The sequence below is a fragment of the Dermacentor albipictus genome, chromosome 6 (assembly GCF_038994185.2).
Source record: "Dermacentor albipictus isolate Rhodes 1998 colony chromosome 6, USDA_Dalb.pri_finalv2, whole genome shotgun sequence".
NCBI lineage: Eukaryota > Metazoa > Arthropoda > Arachnida > Ixodida > Ixodidae > Dermacentor > Dermacentor albipictus.
In genome coordinates, this window is record NC_091826.1 from 137,992,863 (window position 1) to 138,006,341 (window position 13,479).

Below are 13,479 nucleotides of genomic sequence, written 5' to 3' on the forward strand. Positions count from 1 at the left end.
ACATAAACACATATGTGTGTCTGAAATTTTGAATTACCCATAATACCCTTTACGACTGATAAGTGGGCTACGCGGCCTGTGTGAATCAGCTACCGTATGTTGTGACGCTCTTCCGTGTGGTAGACTGATGCATGGTGCGCGTTTATTTCTGTACTGTTGTAAAAACCATTTGTTTATTCACTCGATACAAATGTACGGCTTCTTCGCCGCAGTACATTTTAGTTACGCGGTGAAGCATACTAAAAGTGGGAGGGGTCGCTGTCAGCCAGCATAGTATGTCCACTTAGGCGACCTGAGAGGCGGCGGGTGCGCGAGTGCATAATTAACTCTTATTATGGTCCAGTGACAGTGGCCCTTTCCACTTTTAGTATGCTTCACCGCAGTACATTGCTTATGCTTCACCGCGAAATATTAGTGTATTGCGAGAAAGATAACCGTAAAAAGCCTAATTATGCAACGTTTCTTTTGTAGCTTGCTACACCGCCATACAGGGGTGTAAATAAGCATCGTGCAGTAAAGCATACTAACAGTGGAAAGGGCATATAGGTTTACACTGTGCTCATTATTTTCAATTGTGACATAATTTGCAAGTGCATCTGTGCTTGTGGTAAGCTTCATTGACAATTCTTTGTGCATTACAAATTCATATTGCAGGGAAGCTTACTAAAGCACATTCGCCGTTATGGTACGTGTTATTGAAGGCATAAAAAGACGTCCCCACGAGCCTGCCGTCATTCTGGCAGTAGCAGCGGAGAGGCATGGCACGCTGTCTAAACCTGTTGAAAACTTTTTGCAGATCCGCCGATCAACTGTTTTCGGAGCCCCAACTACTGCGCAGTCTCCGAAGTCACGCAAGATATCTTCCTTCGACGTCAAGAGCCACATATTGCCGCTACGACGGAACCGCCAGGGGAACCAAGGCCAAGGCATAAAAAGACGTCCCCACGAGCCTGCCGTCATTCTGGCAGTAGCAGCGGAGAGGCATGGCACGCTGTCTAAACCTGTTGAAAACTTTTTGCAGATCCGCCGATCAACTGTTTTCGGAGCCCCAACTACTGCGCAGTCTCCGAAGTCACGCAAGATATCTTCCTTCGACGTCAAGAGCCACATCATTGCCGCTATGACGGAACCGCCAGGGGAACCAAGGCCAAGGCATAAAAAGACGTCCCCACGAGCCTGCCGTCATTCTGGCAGTAGCAGCGGAGAGGCCTGGCACGCTGTCTAAACCTGTTGAAAACTTTTTGCAGGTTGGTTGTTTACACTTGCTGACTTATTTAGCAAACACTCATGTTAACGTACTCTGCCGCTGCTGCTGCCACGCTGGTTCTTTTGCATTTTTTATGTTCCAAGTGCTCCTAGCTCTTGTCAGTTACCCTTTCGAGAAGTATTTTCCTCTGTACCAGATAGCCGTGCTCTTAAATTACAACGAGCGATCTCAGCGACACAACCTGTGCGAACTGCAAGAGAGATATATCATCTGATATCAGGCACATGGTGTGCTGTGCATGCTTAGGCCTTTTCCATTTGGGCTCGTGCTCCGGAGTTTCGGAGAAAACTTTTAAGTCGAAAGGCGACGACTATAAGAAATCGTGGAAATGTACACAGTGCCGAAAGTCTGAGCCAAATGTTTCCCGTCCCAAAGATGCTGAAGATACTTCTGTTGCTGCCCTGCTTCTTGAGATGAACAGAAAGCTTGACGAGCTGCTTCCCTTGAAGAAGATGGTTCACGACCTAGAGGCCTCGGTCAAGCTCATGTCTGACAAGTACGATGCCATTCTTGGTGACGTAACCAGGCATGAAGGCGAGAATAAATGTCTTACCGCTAGGGTTTCAAAGCTCGAAAAAACAGACGGCTTTGGTGCGGAACTCATTGCTTCTTTTGTAAATTACATTGAGTACCAGAGCAGAAAGCTGAACCTCGAAGTTCATGGTCTTAAGCACGTTCGAGACGAATGCCTGCTTACAGAAATAAATGCTATCGCATCCAAACTCAAGTTAGACATGCTGAATGATCAGTTAGTTTCGGCAATGCACAGGCTGCCAGCTAGAGCGGATAAAATTCCAGCCGTCTTGATACGTTCTGCGAATCAGTCGGTTAGGGATAAGTGGTTAGAGAAAAGGAAAGCGTTTCCGGCTCTTCAATCTGGCCTACATGTGATGGAAAACTTGACAACGCAAAATAGGGCTCTACTTAAGAAGGCTAAGGAATGGGCGAAAGCAAACGAATTCCGCTTTGTCTGGCACCGTGGTGGCAAGATCTTTATTAGGAAGGAAGAAGGAGATAGCGCCCATGTGTTAAAGAATCTATCTGATCTAAATAGTCTCAAATGACGAGTTAATCTGCATGCCATCATTTCACCATGTCAAGTGGAGATTGGGTATCGCCTATAGAATTACTCGACTTCATCGGTTCAGAACACTGGCTATCCACTAAATGTTTTGATTTAAACTGCCAGTCTGCTCGAAACAAACATAATGAGCTAGATGTGTTATTTGCTAGTCATAATTTTAAATTCGATTCCGTTATGTTATCTGAGACATGGTACAACCACAGTTCTCTTGTTTGGCATCTACCGGGCTATCAGTGTTTCAACCAATTTAGGACTACCTCTCGAGGTGGCGGTGTTAGCTTGCTTGTTCGTGACAATATTAATGTCGACTACATCGAAGAATTCTCATGTGTCACAGATGACTACGAAGTTCCATCCTTTGTCAGCGGCAGAAGCGTTTACTCGGTGTTTTATCGTCCACCTGGAGGCAATATTCCACGTTTCTTTAGTTTTCTCGAAAATTTCTTTGCATATGTATGTACGTATAAGTATGACGTAATCTGGGGTGGTGACTTTAACATTGATCTCCTAGCTGACACGTGCTTAACTCGGGAATTTCATATCCTGCTTCAGTCGCATGGTTGCTCAAGCGTTATCTCTGTTCCAACACGAGTAACCTATGCCGCGTCAACTTGCCTGGATTTGTTTATCACCAATGTTTCAACGGCTATCATAAAAGCCGGCGTTCTTTCATGTAACCTGAGCGACCAGATGCCCGTTTTTTTCTGTTTCAAACGATGCACTGAAAAAAACAGACAGCATCTTTTCCCCAGCCAAGTGATTACACCAAACCGTCTCGAAACGTTTCGCAGACAGATTCAGTTACTTGACTGGAGCGATGTATATGCCACACAATGTGCACAATCAGCATATGAGGAATTTCTACGTATTTTCATCACGTGTGACCAGGAAAACTTTCCTCTGCGAACTAGACGCAAGCGATCATCGCACATTCGCAAACCGTGGATCACGGACGACCTCTTTCGCAAAATAAAGTTTAAAAACATGCTCTATAACCAGTTTGTCAAGTCTCGTAATATAACCGATCTACACATATTTAAATGCTACCGCAATAAGCTAACAAATGAGCTTCGGAAAGCCAAGGCCTCTTGTGAATATGAATACTTCATGTCTTGTCAAAATGATAGTCGCAAAACTTGGAAAAAACTAAATGTTCTGTTAAACCGAGCGCCGTCGTCGCCTTCAAATATAGAGATTTTTAAAAATGGCATTATCATCCCGGTTGAAATGCTTCCCGATTACTTTAATAATTTCTTTGTTAATGCAGCTGGTTCATGTGTGCACAGAAATGCCACCCGCTATGTTCAGGTCAGATGCCCCGATAGTATATTCTTATATCCTACTACTGAGTCTGAGCTAGTCCATTTATTTTCTGAGTTGCGTAATACCACGTCGTGTGACATTGACGGCATACAGATTACACCTGTAAAGCACGTCTTGAACATTATATCGCCTGTTTTAACATACATTTACAACCTCTGCCTGACATCTGGGGTATTTACTGCCAAAATGCAGACAGCTAAAGTACTTGCTCTGTTTAAAAAAGGAAATAAAACTGTGATATCTAATTACAGACCCATTTCCATACTTCCAGTATTTTCAAAAGGACTTGAAAAAATAATATTTCAGCGTATTTCAGATGTCCTTGAAAAACATAACCAGTTCACTGACTGTCAATATGCTTTTCGAAAGGGACGGTCAACCCAGCTCGCGTTACTAACACAAAAGGAACAAATATTGCAAAATTTTGAAAACAAGCTGCTCACGCTCGGGGTTCTTATCGACTTCAGTAAAGCGTTTGACTCTATTAACCACGAACTTTTGTTAAAGAAGCAAGAGTACTACGGTATTCGTGGTATTGCTTTGGATATAGTGAAATCTTATTTAAATCAGCGGAATCAACTCGTTGAAATTAATGGCATCTGCTCCCAGTTCAAGGAAGTAACAGTTGGTGTTCCCCAAGGAAGCATATTTGGCCCCCTGCTTTTCAACATATACGTTAATGACCTTGTTCTTGCCGATAGTGAACCTAAATACATTATTTATGCAGATGACACTACGCTGCTTTTTTCATCGAACAACGTTGAAAGGCTGGTTTCAACTGCAAACTCTGTTCTTAAAAAAATACACACATGGTCACAGGATAATGGCTTAAGAATTAACACTGACAAAACAAAAGCTATTTTATTTCAACCAAAAAATAAAGGTGTGAGTTTAGAGACCGACATTATAATAGGTTCTTCAAGAATTGAGCTTGTTCAGTCTGCGAAGACGTTAGGCGTCTTTTTTGACAGCCATATGTTATGGACTAATCACATCGACTTCATTGGAGGCAAACTTGCGCAAGTAGCTGGGGCGCTCTTCAGCTTAAGACCGCTGCCACGCAAGGTCAAACTTCTTTTGTACAACGCTCTCTTCCTGAGTCACGTACACTACTGCTGCCTCGTGTGGAGTACGCCGTCTGCTACAAACATAAACCGGTTATTCTTGCTTCAAAAAAAGGCAATACGTAGTATCTGTAATGCTCCAGTAGACGCTCACACTGCACCTCTATTCAAACAGTTGAATTTACTCACACTGCATTTTCTGTCGCAGTTGAGGCTGTTACTAGCCTATCGTAAAGAAGCAAAACAAAGCCAGCCATACATCAAATCGTTAGCACAGCTAACTAGAAACAGAACAGAATACAGTACACGGTCACCTGAACACTGGTATGTGCCGCACCCTCGCACTAACTATTCTCTTCAAATGTTGTACCACCGCTTACCCCGCCTATTAAACACGCTTAAATGTAATAACATAGATGTCACCTCCTGTCCTGTATCGCATTTATATGAGCATTTCAGTGACATTTTGAAGACAATTTAATGGGTTGTTTGTGACTGTTTTCTGAAGTAGACTGTCGTCACACATCTCAATTTCATATTAGCCTCTGTCAAATCATGTCTTATTCTTTCCTACAATGATTACCTTGTTCTATTGCTGCTTCTTTTGTACAATACTGTACACTGTGGATTCGCGTAGTTTTTATGATTTGTAATGTTTTTCTTTTTTTTCTTTCTTTTCTCCATTGCACTTCTGTTTGCTGGCATACTGTCTAAGCCAAGTTGTCATTGTCTTTGTTTTTTTTTTCGCCTATGTATTGTTTTGTCGGTTCTAAATCAGTGCCTGTGCCTTATGCTGCTGCCCTCAGACCGGGTTTAAGGCCCGTCAAGTTGCTGCGAGCAACTTTTTCCTTAAATCCCCCATAAATTGTACGTTTATGGAAATAAAGGCCTTCTTATTCACCTTCAATGCAGGAGCACAATGCAGATTCTTGCCCCTGCTTTTGGCTGGACTGCACATGCTCTTTGAGAATTGATTCATTGTTCATAAGTGCACTGGTACTTTACTCTAAACTGGAGGGCTCAAGTTAATATGGAAGCACAATTTTTATTAAAGGGACAAGATGTTGCCAAGATGGTTGCAGCACAGCTTTTTTTTTCTTCCAGACACCTTTTCCACTTGAAGCTTCCATTGCAGTGTTTCGAACCTCTTTGAACCAGCACACAGTGTACATAAAAATTGGGCACTGATTGGGAACATCACCCAAGTTCATGCCTATCTATAGAAAAAAGATGTAGCACGACCAGACAAAATAAAAGAAGGGGGTGGGCTGTAGCAATACTGAGTGTTACATGGTGCTTTATCCTTTCCCTTGAGCTTCCCGTTTTTGTGCTTTTTATGTATCCTCCGCAGTAACTATGCGAGTGCCGAACTTGAGCTTGTTGGTTTCAAGTCTCGTGGTTGTTACTAACAGAACAGTGTGATAAACGAACAAGGGCCTGGAGGCATCAGTTCACCTTGCTTGCCTCATGGTGCTGCTTCATAAGCACCGTGCGCATCCTGGCCAACTAGGAAGGGAGGTTTGTTGCAATTGCTTCTGAACTTTATTGCCACCAAACCAACAGTGCTCTCAATGACAGCTTTTGGACAGTAGAATGCTTGCACCCAGCAAAGTCCTAATAAGGAAGCATTCAGGATGTGCAAAATGGGCTTTTGAAGGTGGCAGCATTACTGAAGGGGCTTTGGCCATCTGCCCTCTTTATGGATACACAAAAGTGATTTCCTCATTAAGAGGGATTGTTTCAGAAGTTGTTACTTGGCAACAGTGTTGGGCGTTTAGTAGCTTGTCTTTGCCCACTGTTAATAACCTGTTCCTTCTCCAGTGCCCCTGTGAAGTGCCTACTTTTTGGACACAATGTGCTCTCCATGCATGCATGCATTTTTAGCTTGTAAAGACGTCTATTACCCCTTGCCTCAAGCTGGTCCTTGCTGATGTCACCCAAGAAGGCATTGGGGAGTATGGCAATGTACACTTACAAAACACTGTTGATACCAGTGAAACCAAACTAATGGAGCTACTGTTTTTTTTGTCCACTCCATCCTTGTTAGTTACAATGAGCAATGTCCGAACAGAAGGCATCTGTAGTTGGTCGTGCATAGCCTGCGTACTAAGACTTCTTGGCATGTTATGACCTTAGCACAGTGTTTATTTGTAAAAACCTTCTGATGTGTTGATGACTTCCTTCTCTTTATCATACTTTGCCTGATGGAGCCAGCAAGTGGGTCAACCAGATGTTCAACAGGCTTCCCACTAGTTTTCTCAGTCTCCTTTACCAGGGTGCTGCTCATCGATATCTGTTTTCTTGACCTTGCACTGCACTTCAACCATGGCCTCACCTGTTGAACCTATAGCATGCGATCAAAAAAGTGCTATACATCATGTTGCTCCAAACTCGTGACAGGTGCTACAAGGCCTTGAGGAACACCCTCACTTATTTATGCCCTCATCGTACTGTACGAAGCTTCGCATGATAAGTGCGAGAATTAACATCTGCTGGTTTTTCAGTGTTATTCCTGTCCAGCTTGCTGAATGCTATCCTGAGTGTTTCAAAAGCAAACGACCGCTGCTGGACAAGAAGTGCTTAAAACAAGGGTCGCTATAACCACATATGTCACACGAAATAAAGAAGGCCAGAGTATACGTAGGGCGGTTTACTTCATATCCGACAAGGTCAATTGGTTCTCTCTTTGCTAGTGCCCAATGGGCATTCGAACTCCTCTGGACGTCTACTGGACTACCACTTCTGGATATCTTGGTCATCCATAGGACGTCCGCAGATCGCCTAAGGGCGTACGGCGGACATCCACAGGACTAGCAGGCGCATACTAATTGGCAGTCCGAGGGGTGTCCCGTGGATGTCTAGAACGGATATACGGATGTTCCTCGGACGCAAGAATTTGTTTAGATTTTCATTGCTAAACGTCCGTCAGACATCTGTACGACGAACTGTGGACCATTCAGGGATGTCTGCAGGATGTTCATTTTTATTTAAATGGGCTGAATAGCACAGTTAGCGTAAACATTGGCTTTGTGTCGAATGTGTGCTGCAAAGATGATGCAGTATACTGACATGCACCACTGAAAATACAACTTGCACCCATGGAACAAAGATTCCAAAGCAAGCTAAGTTTACATAAAATGGACAATCACTTTCACAGAAATTTTTATTAATTTCCATCACAAAAACTCGATTTAATACATGGAGAGCCGGTATAGTGATGCAAGTGTTACAAGTACTCAAACACAGAACTGGTCACGAGACCATTGATATACTGCAAACCTGTAACATTCAGAGAAAGAATATGTGACAGTCCTGCATTATAATAAAAGCCAACAACTTATTAGCACAAACTAAGACAAAGTCTGCAGGTGACAGCTTTTACAGCAGTACATTAAAATTTCCAGCCCCCAAGTGCTATAAGAGTGTTTACTAAGCACCACTATCGGTAGTATATCTTTAGAAACATCAATAAGGTGGGCAGGGCCAGTGTAGCACTCAGGGTACTTCAAAAGCATGGTACACTTCTTTCACTATAGTACGATTATTCTTCACCTTAACATCAGGGAGCATGAGAAAAAAGCTCAGAATGCCACATGGTATACGAGACATGAACAGAGCGCAGGTATTCACTGTTTCATTAGCGTGAATGAGTCTTGAGGTGAGGCTCCTATCCCCGAAAAAAAAGCTGGCGATCAGGACGCTATCGCGTTTCGCTACATTCAGTAATGAGTATACAAGGAACATAAAGGTACATACTAGCAATCCTCACACCTAAAATATCACACAGCTGAGACATAAATTATCTGGACTGTGCCTTTTTTTTCATATTCTAGCAATACCTTGGAAACGGCAAATGATCCCTCCTTGGTTTACACATGCATACGAACAAAACTATGCAAACAGTAGCTGAAATGTGACAAACTTGCAATGCACTACAAATAAAATACTGTTTCTTCTCGAAAAATTAAGTCACAGTAAAACAAAATGCAAATAAGAACTGAAACTGTGATTCTCGCTATGTACTAGATAAAAACTCTGGGCTGACAACAAGAAAACAAATACAACGCTACGCATAAAAGTAAAACGACTAGAAGAGAGCAGACTTTTTGCTGCCAGCAAAGACCAGTATAAATGATAAATACTTCACAGTAAAATAACTATCAAGGAAATTATTGTTTGTAACAAATAAAGATAAAACTGGAAGTGACACAGAATGGTTAAATGTGAAATATGTGTAGCATTGACTTGCTACACGCTAGTAGCCCTGCCACCTCTTCCTGAGGCAAAGAAGTAAATAGCAATGAAGGGAACGGTTGATATATACTGAAACTGGAGTCCTCATGCAGTACTGCTCAATATAGTGCAGCCTTTCCGACTCACGGCCACATCGTAACACAAAAGAGGTATAATAAAATGTAAACAAACTGTTTCGTAGCCTCACCTTGCAACACACTGGAACTTAGCCATCACTTGAATTGTGAAAGATAGTAGTAAGCTTACACTTTAGCATGGTTCCTACAATACCACGTAACATGACAATGGACAACAGGAAGTACACACAAGTGGTACTGTGCATTTATGCATGTTGTGCTGTATGCAAAAGTGTGAACATTTACCAGCTAGTTCAGCTTTCTTTAGTGGTAACACAAACTGCAACGGAAGTAGCCGCATAAGACTGACAAAAATACTGCAATGGAATCGATTACAATATAATAGAAATATAGTGAGAGAACTACAAGAAAGGAGACATGTCAGCAGCAAATCTATTAAGATCGGTACACACAAAAAAGGCCGTTCAGAAGCATGCAGCCATGACTTGCGAGAAAGAAAGACTGCAGTGGACTGGCTGCCCTTCACTCAATGAAGTACTCAGTGAAGACAAGATGCCCACTGATGCCTTGATGCCTTCTATTTCACACCCTTTTGACACTCAGAATCTGAAAAGTGACATAAATATCAGCAATTAGTCATTCAAAGGAGAAGAAAACTGTGAAAACAATGAATTTAAGCACAAAATTGTGCACAAATAATGTTACAATATCAAATGATCAACTGCAGTCTATAGCTGCAGCCAATACACCAGAAAAGGAATTTTAAAGTCACAAGTATTCTAGCCCGCAGCAGTGGTTCAGTGGTATTGGCGCTCTGCTGCTGACCCAGAAAATGCGGGTTCGATTCCTGCTGTGCCAGTCGCATTTCAATGGAGGCAAAAGGCTCATGTATTGTAATGTCAGTGCATGTTAAAGAACCCCAAGTGGCTGTAATTCATTCGGACCTCTCCGTTACATTGTCCCTCGTAGCGTGAGTCACTATGAGTTTGATTTTATTTAACCACATATGGTACATAAGAAATGTGCATTTGTGGTTGGGTATGACAAGAAAAAGCTATTTTTATTAATAATATCATTTAAGAAACTAACAATGACACCAAAGACAACATGGGTGAAATTACTTGTACTGACTAACTGAAATAAAAAAATATAAATTAATGGAATCGAAAGTGGATGAAAAAACAACTAAAATGACATCCAAAACATCCAAAATGAAATTTAAACTGCGCGCCACGGTGACATTTAGAAGGTCGAGCGTTGTGGGCACGCCTCACTGCGCCGTAGCCTTCGCAGTGCAAGGGATTGAAGAAGAAACGGGTGCACAGCGGAGGTCGTGTTTGATTTCCAATAACTCCGCTTCTGCTGAACCCATTGAAGTACTTTTTGCGGCAAAGTATTTCTGGAATAGCCATTTTCACTTCAAATACATTTCTCCCCTTCGATAAAAAGTGGTTCAGGGCAACGCTACTACAGGGCCCCTTCAAGTTTTAAAAAGCTCCAAGGCAACTAATAGGTATCTCCCAAAAAAATAATTGCGATAAACAAATTGCAAGGACTTCATTGCATAAGGAAAACAATCATACTTACCAAAGTACAGCTTGGCATTGTTAGCATGCGTAAAGGCAACTGCTAAAAGTGTTATACAGTTTGTTGGCATATGCTGAAGTTCGGTATAGCCCAAGGCTCGTGGGGGAACAATGGAACGAAGTTTCCATTATACAGCAACACAAATAATGCCTCAATTCCGAAAAAGAGATTTTTCCAAACAGCACAAGTTAGATTGAATGCAGCTCTGGAACGACCACAAACTGCTTCTTCCATGGGAGCCTGACCATTTTTCGAGCATTATGCAGAGGCCACACTTTCAGTTCTGAAAGATCTGAAACAATGTATATGCCCAGTCTCGAAGACTGAAAAGGCACTGTGTAAAGGTCTTCCTTTCGACGAAACTCTTGACCAATGATACAGAGCTCTTTAGTTGACTTTAAGCAGGCAATATTTCGTATAATAATAATGTGCTCATCCAGCATACAGCAGTTGTCTTGCCTGTCCAAGCTCAGGGTGAAACTTGAGCATTTCACACTTTGAAAGCACGGCACACAGCACGTGGAACGAAGTGAACTATTTTCATGACGGCAACCGGGTGTTACAACACTGGCTTCCTCACGAAGCTCTCCGACACTGCTTGACCGTGCTTCAGATAGCCGCTTTCCAAGTTGCTGCAAGGGTTTTCTATGCTTGCGAAGCTGCTTTTTCAGGTGTCGCATGTTGTTTTCAAAAGGGAATGCACTGAAGCAATCCAGTGCCCCATGATACTTTACATCGTCAGGCAGGTGTAACAGGCAGTGAACATTGAAAGACACATGGTCTTTTCCATAGAAATTAGCAAATGTATGTACAAAATGCTTGAGAAGATCTTTTGCATAGTCAGCATAACGAGCACATAACTGCTTGCTGGCTAGAATTGAAAGTGCGGCATGAAGAACCAAAAAATTTTCATAGAGGTAATCTGGAAGAATGAGTTTGAGCAATACTGGCCCTGTGTAGAACAAAAGAAGCCGGAATTCAACCGCCTTCCAACGATCTAGCTCATCAAGTCCCCGTGGCTTCCAAGAAAATTCACGTGGGTTATGTCGACGCAAAGTACTGCTTAGTTCATTGAACTTGAGACGAGAAAGTGGACCGAGCCGAACATTCAAAGGTCCTGATACCCATATAGAAAGGAGTTTTCTCACAACACCGAGAAGGACAACATGCATATAGTCAAGAGGAACATCACGTACTGTATCAAAGCGCAACTCGAGGAGAATAGAGGTTCCTCTGTGATGTTCGGGATCATGCTATTCCCTGAAGCTTTCATCAGTGCGCAGAGGGCTATCTGAATCAAGAAGCACAACCTTGCCTGCCACATAAGAGCCTTCATCAGTGCACTTTGGGCACCCGTTGTAGCCACTATGACCTTTCGACATCATTATGTAGGAGCGTGCAGGGGCATCACACACTAGTGCCTTCAGTCTCAGTTCAATCTTTTGGTTATCGACAACAAGCCCATGTGTCAACAGATGCTGCATTTCGTCAACGAAAGGTCTGAGGAAGTCATTTGAAGACAGTGGCTTTGAAGGCCCTGCATAAGAACCAATTACAAATGGTGAGGTAACAGCGCCGCAGTTGCTGACCTGGCACTGAATTGGCCACAGTTGCATTTTGGAACTCTTTGCAAGCGGTAATCCATCCACATTCAATGTGAGTTTAAGAATGCGTGGGAGCTGTTTCACGGCTCTCAGAGAGTACCGCAATCCTGCAGCAAGACCATAATGACAATATTCACCTGGCTTCAGAGCAGTTACCGGGTATTTACCTTGCGTACACGGTGTTCTCAAGAGGTTACCCGCGTCACCGGGAAGGTCCAATTTAGAAAGGTCTTGGGACTTCAGAAGCTTCAGTAGGTCAGTAATGGCCTTCCTTTTAATGTTGTTTTCAATTGCCCATAGACGCAGGGAATCTCGAAAACGTATTTGTGGAGTTACCACATCAGAACCCGATGAAGCTATAGGACTGGACTGACGAAGTGGAATGCCATCCGCACCAAATCTCAATCGCCTGGAGTAATCGCGGTCACAGAACGTGGCGTCTTCTGAAAGTGTGTCATATTCTGACGACTCGGGTTCCTGAACAATTTCGTTCACGTTAACACGAGGTACGGTTTCCAACCATTTGCACAAGGACTGCGAAACAACAGATGGACTGGTCGAAGAACACTCCTGCCCGGTGCATGCAGAATGGAGAAGTTGAAGGGATTTTTTCGTCTCCCGTGCCGCTTTCTCTTCAGCAAATCTCTTGCGAGCTTTCTGCATACTTTACGCGCACTACACCGTATTAACAGTGAGTAGCAGCTCCCAGCGACATATGCGACCGCAAGCAATCGCGTACAGCAGCACCTCGTTGCATATATGCAAAGAAAGGCGCTCACGCGAACTGCTGCGCATATGTGGCCTGTAGACCACACCGACAACACATGGTACAGTATAAAGTCCAGGCACGCTTCATCTTACCTTTACTGCGGGGCCAACCCGGCCAGGAGCTCAGGAGAAAGAAACAACAGTCTTGACCACCTTGCGCAGCCGTAGTGACAACTGAAAATGGCGCCTCCGCACTCACAATAAACGCGCGAAACGCTCGCCTTCGCGCCTTTTTCGCAGGCCAAGTTTCATCCTAGAGGCCAGCACTCGCATGGTGCTCGCTTCTCTCCCGGCGGAATGATTTCACCTCCCACAGGGGTACGTTTTCGCCGCTCCCCGTCAAGGTCGCGCCCGCGCTTGGCTCGCGCTGCGCGCGAAACGTCTCTTGTTTCCGACGGCGCCTCTTCGGATGACTGGAAATTATTGTGTTGTTAACTGTCACAACATCAAC